General features: G+C 37.4%; 3 long non-coding RNA genes across 4 annotated transcripts; all 3 read right to left on the reverse strand.

Moving 5' to 3' along the window:
• Positions 1-2,087: 2,087 nt before the first annotated feature.
• Positions 2,088-3,468, reverse strand: LOC141386227 (uncharacterized). Of its 2 annotated transcripts, XR_012407794.1 has the most exons (4): positions 3,382-3,468; positions 3,220-3,289; positions 3,077-3,143; positions 2,088-2,172 (listed from the first exon to the last, which is right to left on the reverse strand). It is a non-coding gene; the product is annotated as an uncharacterized lncRNA (long non-coding RNA). The 2 variants fall into 2 exon arrangements; XR_012407793.1 differs by lacking the exon at positions 2,088-2,172 and having other exon boundaries at positions 3,065-3,143.
• A 1,479-nt stretch (positions 3,469-4,947) lies between these two features.
• On the reverse strand, positions 4,948-5,698 carry LOC103911196 (uncharacterized). The gene is made up of 3 exons (XR_011015837.2): positions 5,615-5,698; positions 5,131-5,208; positions 4,948-5,038 (listed from the first exon to the last, which is right to left on the reverse strand). It is a non-coding gene; the product is annotated as an uncharacterized lncRNA (long non-coding RNA).
• Positions 5,699-12,371: 6,673 nt separating this feature from the next.
• LOC137495845 (uncharacterized) lies at positions 12,372-15,258 on the reverse strand. Its single transcript, XR_011015838.2, has 4 exons — positions 13,549-15,258; positions 13,390-13,456; positions 13,260-13,313; positions 12,372-13,185 (listed from the first exon to the last, which is right to left on the reverse strand). It is a non-coding gene; the product is annotated as an uncharacterized lncRNA (long non-coding RNA).
• Positions 15,259-16,613: the final 1,355 nt, after the last annotated feature.

Here is a 16,613-nt window from a genome sequence, read left to right on the forward strand (position 1 = left end):
GGTAGCTATGCCTACTAAATTGCCAGTTATCTCCAAAAAACAAAAAGCTTCAACATTAAAATGTGCTTTTAGAAATCACAGATATATCTTTTCTGTGAGGGCTGTGTTTAGGATAGGGGACAGATTAGTGCTCTGTACAGTATAAAAAAATCCTTAGGCCTGTGTCTAGTGCCGTAAACCGACATAGAGTAGCTCTATATGCTATAACAGATTATTTTTCCACACAATATAGGCAGTGCAACAGGTAACAATTTAGCTTTTGAGCAAGAAAGCACAGCACATCGTGGCATGATGGAGAGATTATAAGTCTATTATTATTATTAGACATTTGTCTGGGCATTAGGGACGGGGAGTCGACTCCTCGACTCTCAATGAACCTAGTACTGAAATCGACTTCAGGACAGGAATATGAGAGTTGAGTCTGTTTTTTTCAAATCCTCCTGAATGAAGCTGTTTTAAGCTGCAGTTATAATGCTCATTCTCGAGCACGATGAACTCTGAAGGCAATTATAAATTTAGTGCTGCAGAGAAAGTTTGCTTTCACTTTTAAATACCTATGAAACACAACTTTGTGCAATTTGGTTTTAAAGATGATCTGCCTGCGATGTCAAGTTTGCTGTGTTATCAATACAATTTAGCTCTAATATTTGGGCTATTCTTCTTGTTTATTTTGTAAATAACTACAAATTAAATACATTAAAATTAAAATACAATTAATAACAAACTAAATTCATTTCAAAAAGAGGATTTTTAAATACAAATAGAGACAAGGCTAAGTTCAAAAACAGCTCTGACTCACTCCTTTTCTTCCGGCGTATGCTGTCCCATAAACAAACCCTTATTTAACTACAATGAACAAATTGCACAAAACAAACAGTGATATTTAAAAGTAAAGTAATAGGCTGTTTAAAAGAACACATAAAAAAAAAAAAAATTTACAAGAGAGAGCAATATGATATGTTTTGAGGCACAGCTGATTTTATTTATTATTTTAGGTTTGTTATGAATTTCGTGTAGGGGGTTAATATTTAATCGGTCATTAAATCAAATTGAAATCTAGCTATATTGTTTATTGATCAGTTAGAGCAGGCATGTCCAAGCTCGGTCCTGGAGGGGCAGTGTCCTCCAAAGTTTAGTTCCAACCCCAATCAGACTGTAGGGATAGTTTACAGTTTAACCCAAAGAATGACCAGTCTGGTAAATGAAGAAGAGCCGGAGTCAGAGATTTAAATAAATAAATCAAGTTTACTGAAGATAGTTTGCAGTTTCATCCGCAGAACCCAGCTTCAACACTCGCAATGAGTTCCTAGGCCACTCTGCTTACAATCACCAATCAATAACAATTATACTCTCACATAACGTCATTAACTGCGTCATACATAAAGGTGTTCTAACCTGATTGGTTAAAACACAGATAGACTAGGAACATTTCCACGTGAGGTTCGTGCGTACAATTCTGAACAATATCTAAGCATAAACGTCAGACACCCTTTAGACTGATTAGAGCTGACTCCAGACCTGTGAAACGGATCAACAATCAAATAGAACACACACACTTTAAGTATAATCTGTTTTTTATCCAAGGCTGAGTGTACCGTCCGCCGTCTTTATCAAAACTGGTTAAAAACTGGTATAATCTACATTCAGGCAGTTATATTCTTACTACACAAAGTCTATCTTGAATAAAAAGTAAAATCACTTTAAAAGATTTAACCGTAAAACTATAGCAAAATCACTTTAGACATTTTAGACAGTATTAACTCCTAGAAATAACAATAGAAACAGTTGCTTCCAGTCCTCAGTTCCACTCAAGATCTCCATGACCTCTGATCTAGTTTGCTGGCTCCTGAAAATAGGTATAAAGAGACTGCCAAATGCACTGAACATTCTTATATTAAGCAATGTGTTAACTTATTCATTAATTAAAATCAATTCACAGTTAAATATTGAGAAACAGGATGATGAAAACGATAAACGTTGGTCCATGATGAGATGGACTGGAAAGCAGAAATCCGAATCCTTCAAGACACACCTGGGCTAGCTAATCAAGCTCTTACCAGGCTTTCTAGAAACATCTTTGCAGGTGTGTTGAGGCAAGATGGAGCTAAAATCTGCAGGACACCGGGCCTCCAGGACCGAGTTTGGACACCCCTGAGTTAGAGCATCTGTTGCCTTTAAAACAAATATAGTACTAAACAACCTCAGACTGTTCACTACACCAGATTATTTTGTTCACTCATACTCTGTATTCATGTATCAAACATTTATATTAAGAAGATATTAAGGGTATTTCATGATTTTTATTTAAGCGTTGTTTGGGCTCAATTGGGGTGTTTTTTAATTTGTTATTGAACTGCTGCTACACATCTTTTCATTAAATATTTTGATAATAAATTGAGGTTTTAACTTTCTGTCTCAAAGATTGCAATTTAATTTTCTAAATTAAAAAAAGTATAGGCTGATTATTATTTTATTTTGACTGCAGATGATTTAAAATGCTGATTTTGTCTGACCACAGGAGAACTGCTTGTATAAAGAACGATATGATACAGCATGTTTAATCCTTGCGCTATTTTAAGTGAATGTAAAAGGTGTTGATTCTTGAGCCGATTCCACCGACTCCAAAATTAAGAGTCGAGAATTAGCTGTCGACCCCGAAAAACCCAGAACCGAACCACCGCATAATTTAATAATCTAATATTAGTAAAAAAAAAGCGTAATTTTTGACAAAGAGAGTGATGTGCTCCATCGGTCAGGATAACCTTAATATCTTGTGTGCTGTGGCGCAGTTTTCATATTTTGTACTTTGCACACATTTAAGATTTGAGGTGGGCTAATAAATTTGCCAAAGATTCTCCTCATGTGTTCACAGCAACCAGATTTCATTATCGGTTAGGTTTTTAAAACTCCTATAGTCTGAGCCCAGCTCAAGCCCACCACCGCCCCCCTTCCTCTTAAACATCTTTCGGTGATAGGTGATACCTGACCAGCAGTTTCTTATCATTGCTGAGATGTGATTCCCTAAATTCTCTACTCCACTCTGTAAAAGACAAAGAAAACATCAACAGAGCTCTACCTGCTTGTTCAATACTATCTATCCGTTCGTCCGTCCGTCCATCCAAAGAAAATACCCGACTATCACTCTGTGAAAATATAAATATGTAAATTAAAATGTTTGATGAAGTTAATTTGATTCAACTTAAAAATGTAAGGCTGTACCTAATTTATTATGATGCACTTGTGATTACTGAGGTGTGTTTCCCTGTTTTTCCACATGCTCCGTACAAATCTGCCAAAGAGAAAGATATCAGGTCTATAATTAATCTCAATAAATTTCTTTGGAAACTAACTCCATTTTTCAGTCTGTTCAAGCAGTTCTACCTCTTTGCCGAGCTCCAGGTCTTCCAGTTTATCTCCACTGTTCCCCTTGTGAGTCTCAGGGGTAAAGCTCTACTGGGCCACGAGCCCCCCTCAACTGCACCCCACCCAAAAAAAAACATTTATTTACCCATATATAAATAGCTATACTGAATATTTTTAATTAAAATTTAAATTATATTATAAATAAAACTATTCTTTTCATTTATATTGGGTCATTTATTAAGTATCTGTACTGTATATGACATGGGCCTGCCAGTTAGAACTTTCTAAAGTGGTTTACATGTGTTAAATTGTAAAAGTAGACTTAAAAAAATAATAATAATAAATAAATAAATATCCTACTTAATAATAATAAGAATCATCATCACCATCATCATCATTAATATTATTATTAAAGTAGCATTTTTTAATTTCTAATAAATAATTAATATTATATTTCATTTTATAATAAATAGCCTTTATTATTTATTTATTTTTATGATTTATATGATATTAGAATACGTGTTAGCTTTTGTAAGTGATATGTTTTAGAATAGAATGTGTAATGTTCAACTTCTCAATAATATTAGTAAAGCAAACATTAGCCCTGTTTGTGTCATTTACATATATTTCAGTTAATATGGAAAGCGAGTGCATATTTTTACCAAATCTAATATTGAATTCTATTGTAAATGCGTGTGCGTGTATAATTTGCACAAATAAATTAAGTTTCTTTTCTCTAAAGAAGTAGTTTAGAGCATCATTACGGGCATTTTATCATAATTATAACTAATCTGGTTTAAGCGATAAATCTGCGACAGAGAAACTACAGGTTTTGGAAAACACTCGTCACTACATCATTCTTTTCTCAAACGATGCATCAGACTTTTATAGTTTAGCCGTGAGTTACTTCGTTGTTTGGGAAACGCAGCCCAGACCATCAGTTTCCAGTCATGCTGAGGTGCGAGTCCCATTTCTCCACAGGCCCCAGTCTAATCTGCAAAAGACAAAAACAAGACTAACAAAGCTCTACTTGCTGGATGATCTGCATCAATAAACCAAACGTTCTCCAGTGTTCCTCAGATAAGTATTAACCATTTTGCTTGTGAGTCTGACTCTTCTGCCTGTTGAAGTTGTAAATAATAGCCACAGACAATACATATATCTAACAATCTATGCCCACCACCACCCCCTTCCACTTGGAAGGACATCCATCCATGCACCTATTCATCTGCCTTTAAAGGATATTCCTGACCATCAGTGTCCATTGCTGAGGTGTGTGATTCCTATTTGTCTCCACATGCTGCACTCCAGCCTGGAAAAGATAAAGACACAACTAACAGAGCTCTACATGCTTGCTGAACTCCAGAAATGCATAAACTGTTAACCAGCGGTTTTCAGACAAATTTCCACAGATGCTCTTGTGAGTCTCCTTCTTCTGTCTGTTGTGTGTCCATTACAGGAAAAAGAAACACCTGCCGCAAACAAGACATTTATCTGACTTAAAGAGATTCCAGACAATCATCTAGTATGTACAAATGAAAGTATATGATTTTAAATGTTTTATAAAGTTAATTTGATTCAACCTAAAAAAGTGTAAGTCTGTATCTAATTTATTACGATGCACTTGTCATTACTAAGGTGCGTTTCCCTGTTCCTCCACATGCTCCATGCCAACCTGTCAAAGAGAAAGATATCAGGTCGTTATTTTATCTTAATGGATTTCTCTGAAAGCAAACTCCAATTTTCAGTCTGTTCAAGCAGTTCTACCTGCTTCCTGAGCTCCAGGTCTTGCAGTATATCTCCACCATTCCGCTTGTGAGTCTCCTTCTTCTGCTCCACTCCAATCTGCAAACAAACAAAGACAGCCCCAAGTGCACAGTCCACACTTCTTTTAAACAGTTAAATAAGTGCATCATCCAGGAATTTAAAGTGAACTTTTTAAAATAAAAGAATATTGTCAGCGCAATAGCCTTGTGGTCAATGCACTGACATATGCTGCAGTAGCACAATAGGGCGTCCCGAGTTCGAAACCCAGCTCAAAGACAATTCCCAACCCTACACCCTTCTCTCTCTCCCACTTCGTTTCCTGTCTCATTACTGTCCTATCTAATAAAGGCAAAAAAGCCGAAAAAAAAAAGAATATTTCAGTGTGAACACACTACTTACACCATTTACACTACAAAATGGCATAGAATAGTGTACAAGTATGTTATTTGGAACGCACCCATAGACAGTACTGACAGAGCCCTACCTGCTGTTCTCCAGCATTTTCTAGATAAATGTCCACCGATGCTCTTTTGAGTCTCCCTCTTCTGCCTGCTCTCCATTAGCTGAAAAAGGAAAAACCTGACACAGACAAGGCCTAACTATCTATCTATACCAGTGGTTCTCAAAGTGTGGTACGCAGACTTTCTTCTAGAGGTGCACGGAGGAATCACAGAATAATAATTAAAAATATATTATATATATTAAAAAAAAAATGTATATATATATATATATATATATATAAAAAAAATATAACGCCCTTTTACCCTTTGATGCGTATGATAACACAGATATGATCAGCATTGGTTGTTCCCTGTACTGTATGATCACACTGTTATGATTAGTATGTTTAGTGCATCATGTCATCAGATGCTAAGATTGAAAAAAACTGTGGAGCTCTCGAGCAGATCCGCACTAGTGAAGTGCTTTTCAGTTAATGCAAACTCAGGAGTTTCTACAAGCTGCATCATTGGTGAAATAATTATCACAAACGTGTTAAAGTGTTCATAGTTGTGTAAAATAATGTGTGTTTTCGATGTATAGCCGATACATATTTCGATATATATTTGTTTTGTAAATAGCCTAGCGGTGTGGCTTTTGATTTAGTTTGTTAAATGGTGCAGGTCGCAGAACACATTAAAGCCAATTTTACCATGTTTGAACCTTGAAAAAACACAAAATGGAAGTTTGTGCACAGACGGAGCACCTGCAAACCTTACCCAAGTCGACCTGAAAAACGGTGGTCGGATGCACAGTTTACACAAACTCCACGGTTTACTTATGATATGATCTCAATTCCACCAAATCATGGAAATGCTGCATGTATGAATTGATAAATCACCTATGAATTGGTCAGTGTATTTATAATCACTCACTTTTCTGAAACACATACTGTAAATGACGTGCTGTAAGCAGATCTAATCTCTAATTTAAATTGTAAATGTGAATCATATAATTCAAATACAAGTTAATGTTTTGGGCCCTATCATACACCCGGCGCAATGTGATGCAAGGCGCGGCGCAAAAGTCTTTTGCTAGTTTCAGCTTGGCGCAAGAGTGGTTTTGAGGCGTTGCGCTACGCTGTTTGAATAGCAAATGCATTTGCGCTCATTTGTGCGCCCATAGGCGTTCTGGTCTAAAAAGGAAGGTGTTCTGAGGCACACTGCTGGCGCGTTGCTATTTTGCGAAACTAAAATAGATTTTTCATTAGACCAAAACAAACCCGGCCTCGCTTACACACTGCTTAATACGCACAAGAGAGCAATAAGCAAATATCTTTACATATGAAAAAAATTAAATATTAGGGACATAGGATATAATAAGAATAGATATAGGATATAAATATAAAGGATTAAAATATTACAAAACATATTATTTTCTAGCCTACATGAATATGAAAAATCACTGCTTTTATGTCTTCTTCATCTCAGAGGGCTTTTTCAGTTCATTTATAACAATTTGCTTTTGTATAATGTTATTATTATTAGCAGTATTATTTATTATCTCCATATTTATATTTGTTATTTAGAAATAGTTTTGAAACAAATATTTGCGCTTAACAAACAAAATTAATTATTTATAGGCTAATTGATGTCTGTGCGTAAAGGTTTCCCTATCTAAGAGCGAAAGTGAAAGTAGATCGATTATCTCTCATTCTCATGCAGTAGATGCTCTGTTTAACAGTTTTCTGTTTAAAAAAACTGTTAACTGTTTGCTAGTGAAATGCTTTCCACTTAGACTTACTTTACGTCCTGTAAATAGCGAATGCGCTTATGGCGCGACGCAGCTGGCTCTTAAAGGGAATGGGAGATGAGACTCTAATTGGTTTATTCTCAAAACACACCTATAACTCTTAAGAAAATAAACTCAACCCTTGAAAGTGGATTTTCCCATCTTTAAATTAGCAAAAATGTGTTCTGACACGCCCTGAAAGCGTTTGCGCCCTGCGTTTTGTGCTCTGCGCATGGACCGTCAAAATAGAGCTCTTAGATTTAAAGAGAGAGAGCGGGGATAGTTGTAACACTTACAATCTCTACGACAAGGAACTAGTTACAAATCAGCTGATTCACTTCACACATGCTCATTTTAGTCCTCATACCACATATGAAAAAGTCCTGTGACAGACACAGCAGATATTAGACAGAAAAACTACACTTCAGCTAAGATTAGCTAATTAATTATTTTTAAGATATCATTGCCTGATTTGTAGTTAAACCCATGTAATCTGTGTGTCTGATTGTGGATATACTTAATCCACATTGTTGGTGATAATGTTTTAGCTGTTAGCTGTAGGAGAACAGATTCATGGCCACATAATGCTGGGTCAGTTGAAACAACAAAAGCTAGTAACTTGCAAGTCACATCAGTGAAATGTTACCACCAACCCCAAGCAGATTTAAAACTGTATTTATATGATTTAATTTCAGTATTGCTATAGCTTATAAAAGAGAAAGTCAAAAGTAGTTTGAGTTCAGTGTTTGACCTCTGTGGGCTCATGAAGCCTGCAAACACAAATAGTGTTCAATTGTTGAAGCTGATGCACATTTGCACATTTCATTCAGCTTTGTAACACAGAGACACACAAACTATACTGAAAGCTCAATGCTGAATAAAAAGCTTTCGAATCCATTTTTATGTCATAATTCTCATTTTATAATGTTACAACTAACCCAGACTGTGGGCTGAATTGTAACATTTCACTCCTCCTGTTTGAGGGCTTACTCACACTATGTACAGTTGCCTTGAACCGGGCCGAAGCAAACTTGTCCCCCCTCCCGTCTCACCCGACGGCCCGCACTCACATCGCATTTGAGACTGAGCATGCTTACGTCATCAATGATGCACAGTTCAGTAAGAAGCGCTCTCACTCAGCACAGTGGAAATTTCTTTAGTTATATCGTTTTCAAAAGTTCACACTTAGCTGATGACTGATTATAAGCAAGTTTAGCATGCTGTCCCGGGAGAGAGACCTGAGCTCAAAAGGTCCTTGAGCCCTGGGCTCCCTCCCGTTTGCCTCTCCCCTTGATATGAGCTGATGACTAAAATAAATGCTATGAAGAGATATGCTGCTGGATGAGAGTTTGACTGTAGTGCTAAATTTAGATTGATCAATTCACTTGACAATTGGACACCGGAGAACCCAGGGAAAACCCACGCGAGCACAGGAAGAACATGCAAACTATTAGGGATGCACCGATATGGATTTTTTGGCCGATACCGATAACCGATAATTCTTCAGACTTGGAGGCCGATAGCCGATATATATAGGCCGATAATTATAAATTTCAAAATGTTATATTTTTACACAGCAAACTTCATAAAAGCTGAAACTCCGCTCTTTTGAACTGAATAGCCTATACTCAAAGCAAAAAAGCTATGATTTCAAAAGTATATATTCAATTATATATAACCTATATTCACGATTTCACACAAATCAGCATGCAAAAAATATATTATTTCATTTTCTTCATAGCAAATTAACATGCAAATTGACTGTTGCATAAAATTAAAAAGGTTAAATAACAAAATAGGATTTAATTAACAAGCAAGTTAAATATATTTTAAATAAGATGAAATTTAAAGAGTTAAGGACTAAAACCAGCTCAAATGTTCTTGAATAAAACGGGTTACAGTAATGTACATGTGTACAAATATGTCATGTCCGAAAACGCCTTTTTTTAGAGGTGTTTTGACAGTTCAGAGCCACAGTACAAGTGATAAGCTAGATACAGAATGTATTATTTTTAAAAATGCGACATAAATTCATCCTATTTGGCGTTTTAGATTCTTTTGAACACATGTAGTATCAACGCTTGCGTTCGTTCTTGCTGTCAATCGCGGGGAAAATGATCGATGGAAAGTTTATGATAAACCGCTGTGAGGGTGCAGATTTGCCCTCGGATTTTGATACAAACCTGATCATTGAGCTCAGATGACTTTATGGCAAACACAGAGCAGAATATAAAGACAGAACGTGTGGCCCGTATGCTGGATTCAGTGACCGGTGCACCTAGGCTCTCCCCTGTTGATCTGTGAAGGCTCAAGATCTATGTGTGTGTGTGAAGGCTGTCAGATCTATGTGTGTGCGCTCGTGCGGTGAAAGCTCTCGCGCGCTTGTTATAATCAATATGAATATTCTGATCAACACATGGGAAACGCGTTGATAACAAATAATTATATTAGACTAAAAACTTTCCGTAAAGTTTTTGTTTAGCGCGTCACATGTGCAGGTCAGTTTGGTGTGTGTGTGTATGTGTGTTTGTGTGTGTGAAGCGAAGAGGGAGAGACAGAAAAGAGGAGCGCTTTTTTCGGGTCCTCGTTCATTCACCGGCTGCAACTAAAAGAATTAACCCTGAAACTAATATTATTCGGCCTTGGAGTAATAAGTAAATCTCCCTGCTATCTCTAACACAACAAATAGACTGAGCAGGAAAGACTTTCATATGTAATATTTTTTCCTGAGGCGATTTGAAGCAAAATACACAATGACACTCAATCAAACATATCTACAATGATAAGGATAACGGTTACTTACTGAGTTATTAACGCACAGCAATACCACGTGAGGAAAGGACGGACTTTGAAGGAATAATCAGTGTGAGGAGAGATCCATGAACAAATCTGAACATGTTTCGCCCACGCGTGCACAGCAACAATTACGTAATTTATCGGCTTAATTTAGACATCGGATCGATAACGATCTGTTAAAGGACTAGAACCGGTGACGCTCTTGCTGTGAGGCTACAGTGCTAACCACTGGGCCACCGTGCCACTCTATGAAGGGAAAGCTGGAGAGGTAGGGGTGGAAGGGGGGATTCTTCAAATTGAAGATGACTGTAGTGAGAAACCCTGGCTCTTTACAGTGGGTTAGGATTGCCGTGATTGGTGGATCATACATGCTAATGCAGAACCAGCCGTGTTCAATCAAAATCACGTGATCCTCTCGAAATTAGTTTATAAATAAACTTCATGTAAATCATTTGGGATGCGGTGACACGCAGTTAATTATTTCGCCGAACAGATCCACCACTTTTGACGCTCATAAACAATCATAAAGTCATCGCGCTGCAGGAATTAAGAGGTTTGCTACAGGTGCAGCTATCATGCAGTGAGGGGTTTGCGTCTTTAATAATCTGCGACAGTTTGCATTCATTGAACAGTATGAATGATTAATAAATCAATATAAAACAGTTCCTTAAAAGTCACGTCTCGTGTTCAGTTTCCAGCCCAAGTGAATCGCGCACTGGCACACCTCTTCCAACCAGGCCAGGGCCGGCCAAGTGAACCGCACCTGAGCCAGATTCGGAGCACTCACACTTCTCAAACGATATGGGCCTGGGCACGGTTCGGATAGCATAGTGTGAGTACGCCCTGAAACTAAAAAGTTTCACATTTACTGTTTACGCTGCAAAAATTACTTATTTGCAGTTTAATAGCAGACACTTGTAACTCAAGATCTCAAAGATATATAGACAAATATAATAGAAGTACAACTATCCCCGGTCTCCCCCATACAAATATATCATATGTACATGCAACTTATATTTCAAAATGTATCAATAATAATTTATAATACTTATGCTCTTGTGAGTATCTCTCTTCCGCCTGTTGAGGATTCATTACCTACAATGTAAATAACAGCCACAGACAAAACATCTATCTAACAATCTATGCCCACCACCACCCCCTTCCACTTGGAAGGACATCTATCCATGCACCCATACTTCTGCATTAAAAGGATATTCTTGACCATCAGTGTCCAGTCACCACTGAGGTGTGTGATTCCTATTTGTCTCCACATGCTCCACTCCAGTCTGTAAAAGATAAAGACACGACTAACAGAGCTCTACATGCTTGCTGAACTCCAGCAATGCACAAGCTGCTCTCCAGCGTTCTTCAGATAAATCTCCACCAATGCTCTTGTGAGTCTCCTTCTTCTGTCTATTGTGTGCCCATTACCTGAAAAAGAAACACCTGTGGCAGACAAGACATCTATCTAACTATTTACTGTATCTGAAGGAAATAACTGATCATCACTTAGTCTTTACAAATTAAAGTATATAATTTAAAAATGTTTTATTAAGTTAATTTGATTCAACTAAAAATGTAAGTCTGTACCTAATTTATTACGATGTACTTGTCAATACTGATGTGTGGTTCGCTGTTTCTCCACATGCTCCATGCCAACCTGTCAAAGAGAAAGATATCAGGTCTTTAATCTCAATACATTTCTTTGGAAACTAACTCCATTGTTTAGTCTGTTTAAGCAGTTCTACCTGCTTCCTGAGCTCCAGATTTTCAAGTATATCTCCACCGTTCTCCTTGTGAGTCTTCTACTTCTGCTCCACTCCAACCTACAAATGACAAAAGCTGCGTCCCAAATGGCACGCTATACACTATGAACTTATACACTATGTACTTATGCACTTACACACTCAATAGCATAGTATATGAATGTAGTGTCCCAAATAGAACACAATCGGTTATTTACTAACCACAAATTCAGCTGTCGTGCATTGAGAAGTTTGCGTATTTAATAAACTACGGCAGTTTGCGTTCACTGAACAGTAAAAATGATTAATAAATCCATATGAAACAGTCCCTTAAGAGTCACGTGTCGCTTTCAGTTTCGGGCTTTGGCGCGTTTTGCACTCACACTACAAGTGTACCGCGCCAAAGCCCAAGTGAACCGCGCTCAGGCCCACCTCTTCCAACCGGGCCAGGGCCGGCCAAGTGAACCGTGCTTGAGCCTGATTCAGCGCACTCAAACTTCTCAAACGATCCGGGAAACGAGCCTGGGCACGGTACGGATGGCATAGTGTGAGTAGGCCCTTAGTGAAACAAATGACCAAACTATCAAATAATACTTGCCATGAGTATAATCACTTTCACCATCAGGAAGCAGCATAATCACTCTTGTTGGAGAATTTTGCTTTCTTAATCCAAAATAAAGTAATCAAACTTAAGCTCCTGATAGCTCCACTGATGCTCTTGTGAGTCTCCCTCTTCTGCCTGCTTTCTCTCCATTACCTGAAAAAGAAAAACCTGACAAAGACAAGGCCTAATTACTATCTACAACAACCAGCACTCCTTCATCTTGGAAGGACGTCCATCGATTCACACGTCCACCTAATTAAAAAAAAAATTAAATTCCTGACCATCCAGTCATTGCTGAGGTGTGTGACAATCTATCTGACAATAGACGTGCAGTAATATTCAATGTGTTAACGCTGACAGCATAAAAATACATTAGAACAGATCAATTTATCCGATCATATAACAAATAACAATCTGCAAATGTTAAGTTAGATAGCAATATACAATTGAATCATACAAACAAACAAAAATATTGTATCTATTTCTGTCTATCTGAAGGAAATATCTGACAACCACTTACTGCCCCATTAAGACCAGGTTTTCCACTCACTGAAGCACCACAAGCACATCTCCTGTGAGTTCCAGTGTCTCTCCTAGTGAGGTGTCTCCTGGTTCCTCGAAGTCTTCATCCTGTTTGCTGTCTGTGGTATCCAGTTGCCTATGGGTCTCCAGTCTCCAAGCCTGCATAATCAAATATCCAATTCAGGTTAATGGACTTATTATCTGCATTAATATACTCACCTGCTTATACTCACCTGACGTTCTGTTATATTACTGAACTGAATGTCGTCCCTTCTGTGACACTTACTCTGTAAAAATGTAATTGTATAAGTTTAAAAAGTTTTATAAAGTTCAGTTGACTCAACTTAAAGTTTAAGGCTGTACCTAATTTATTACGATGCACTTGTCATTACAGTGTGTTTCCCTGTTCCTTCACATGCTCCATGCCAACCTGTCAAAGAGAAAGATATCAGGTCTTTAACTAATCTTAATACATTTCTTTTGAAACTAACTCCATTGTTTAGTCTGTTCAAGCAGCACTACCTGCTTCATGAGCTCCAGGTCTTCAAGTATATCTCCACCGTTCTCCTTCTTCTGCTCCACTCCAATCTGCAAATAAACAAAGACAGCCCCAACAAAACCCCAACTGCTGTTCTCCAGCATTTTTTAGAGAAATCTCCACCGATGCTCTTGTGATTCTCCCTCTTCTGCCTGCTCTCCAATACTTGAAAAAAGGAAAAACCTGACACAGACAAGGCCTAACCACCCATCTATACCAGTGGTTCTCAAAGTGTTGTACGCAGGTTTCCTTCTAGTGGTATGCAGAGAAATCACTGATAAATAATTAAAAATATATGAACGCCCTTTTACCCTTTGATGCAAACGATAACAGATGTGATCAGCATTGGCTGTTCCCTGTTCTGTACGATCACACTGTTATGATTAGTATGTTTAGTGCATCATGTCATCAGATGCTAAGAATCTAAAAAAAAATGTGGATGGCTTAAGCAGATACATGTTAGAGAGGTGCTTTTACAGACAAGTCCTGTTGGCATTTCAGTTACTGCAGTGCAAACTCAGGAGATTTATTGGTAAAATAATAGAGTGGAGGAACTATGACGTCAATTTGTATGCAAAAACCCGGAAGCGAGTTAGCATTTTAGCAGTTCCGGTTCCCTCGTCCCAAAGTCAATGGGTTTTTTCAATGGGGTTTCAGTAAAATCGGTTAAATAAGGTTCGTGGCCAACACAAACTCAAAATACTTTCACGTTTTGTTCTACGAAATAAAACACATCAGTTACAGCACACTCTTGAATTTTTAAATCGGTTATGCTTCTTTAAAAAGACGGTTGCTATCAAGTTGCTAATTGGGACTACAAACGGTGTCGGAGACATTATATGTCATCGAGTTGATCTGGTCTGGAGCGCAGCTCACTCGTGATGGGCATTTGGATTTGTCTGTTATTTAGGTATTTTCATGAATAGTATTTTATAGTTTGTAGTATTATTCTAATTGGGAATTCAGATTGTGTGCAGATAATTCCTTCACTTGTAAAGGCTGTCGAGACAGATTAATTTGTTGATCATTTATTTTAATAAACAATATTATGAAGATATTGCTTACTAGTGTAGCCTGTCTCTTTCCTGCTCTCAGTAATGCAAACGTATCAATAAATGTGTAAAAATACATGCATGTTAACTGTCATTTTAATGTGATCAAGTGATTTTTTGTCGGGTTTTTCTTCTTCATCGGAACACATTTAACTCTGTCATAACAGCAATATTTACACTCCTCCGTAAAATGTAGAGCATGTGACTGTATGGGCTGCTTTTTAGTGCATTTCGTGACAAAAAAAGAGAATATTGAATGTTGCTCTGTGTCCATGATGATGGAACTTGCAGGCATTTGATAGATTTGTTCCTCACGTCGCATTTCTGTCGTCTGTTAAGGTAAGCAGGCTGTGTGCACGCGAGCGATACACTTATTTAAATATGTCTTATGATAATACTATGTAGGCAGATTTATACAAACAGTTTTAAAACTTTTAGAACAACCGTAAAGCAACACAGATGTATTTCCCACTTAAAAACGATCCAAAAGGCACATAGGTTTTTATTTGTTTATCATATATACCGTGGATTATAATATAATAAAAAGAGAGATTAACTCTTTGTCATGGACATTATTTCTAAAAAATAAGCTTGAAAAGTTGCCTGTAGCAGGGTGGTGCTGACGTCACAGGCGAGCGCCCCGAGAGCAGTGTTGTCCGTTTATAGCCTAATGTTAGCTTTTCAATTCTTGCGTTTGTATTTAAGATCCAAAAGTGCTCAAAGTTGTATTTTCATGTGAGGATTATCCGGCTGGACAAAACATGTAAGTGTAATGAACAGTGTTTGAACACAGAGCTTTTTAAATCCCATAGAGATTTTCACGAGGAAACCAGTTTTATGCAAGCAGCCGATTAGCCTACAAAGTGACGTCATAGTTCCTCCACTCTATTATCACTAATGTTTTAACATGTGTTTGTAGTAAAAAAATGCATTTATGATTTATAGCCTAAAGTCATTTGTTATGTAAATAGTCTAGCGGTGTGGCTTTCGATTTAGTTTGTTGCCTCAGATTTAAATTAATCTGGATGTGATTCAAATGGTGCGGGCCGCAGAACAGACTCAAGCCAATTTGCCATGTTTGAAGCTTGGAGAAACAGAAAAACTGAAAGTCTTTGTGTACACAGACGGAGCACCCGCGAACCTTACCCGAGTCGGCCTGAAAACGGTGGTCAATTGCACAGTTTACACAAACTCTATGGACTCTATTTTGACGGTCCATGCGCAGAGCGCAAAACGCAGGGCGCAAAACGCAGGGCGCAAACACTTTCAGGGCAAATGCTTTCAATTCCGCTTTGTGCCGTGACACATGGTCTAAAAGGGTTGAGCTTATTTTCTTATTGAGTTATAGGTAAGTTTTGAGAATAAACCAATCAGAGTCTCATCTCCCATTCCCTTTAAGAGCCAGCTGCGTCACGCCATAGACTCATTTGCAATTTACATGACGTAAAGTAAGTGTAAGTGGAAAAACTGAGCATTTCACAAGCAAACAGTTAACCGTTAACAGTTTTTTTAAACAGAAAACAGTTAAACAGAGCATCTACCGTGCAGAATGAGAGATAATCGATCTACTTTCACTTTCGCTCTCGTGGATAAGGAAACCTTTTCGCACAGACATCAATTAGTCTATAAATAATTAATTTTGTTTGTTAAGCGCACATATTCGTTTCAAAACTATTTCTAAATTCAGTTCTAATTTCCAGCAAATGAATAAATGAACAATAATAACGAAGTGTGGTCAAAAACCTGAGGTATATCCTAATACACATGCTGTGCCCCATATGGTCTAAAACCTGCAGGTGGGCAAATCTAAGCTTGTTTTTAATAAAACAAATATAAATATGGAGATAATAAATAATACTGATAATAATAATAACATTATACAAAAGCAAATTGTTATGAATGAACTGAAAAAGCCCCCCGAGATGAAGAAGACATAAAAGCAGTGGTTTTTCATACTTATTTAGGCTAGAAAATAATATGATTTGTAATATTTTAAT

Source organism: Danio rerio, chromosome 6 (genome assembly GCF_049306965.1).
Source record: "Danio rerio strain Tuebingen ecotype United States chromosome 6, GRCz12tu, whole genome shotgun sequence".
NCBI classification, from domain to species: domain Eukaryota; kingdom Metazoa; phylum Chordata; class Actinopteri; order Cypriniformes; family Danionidae; genus Danio; species Danio rerio.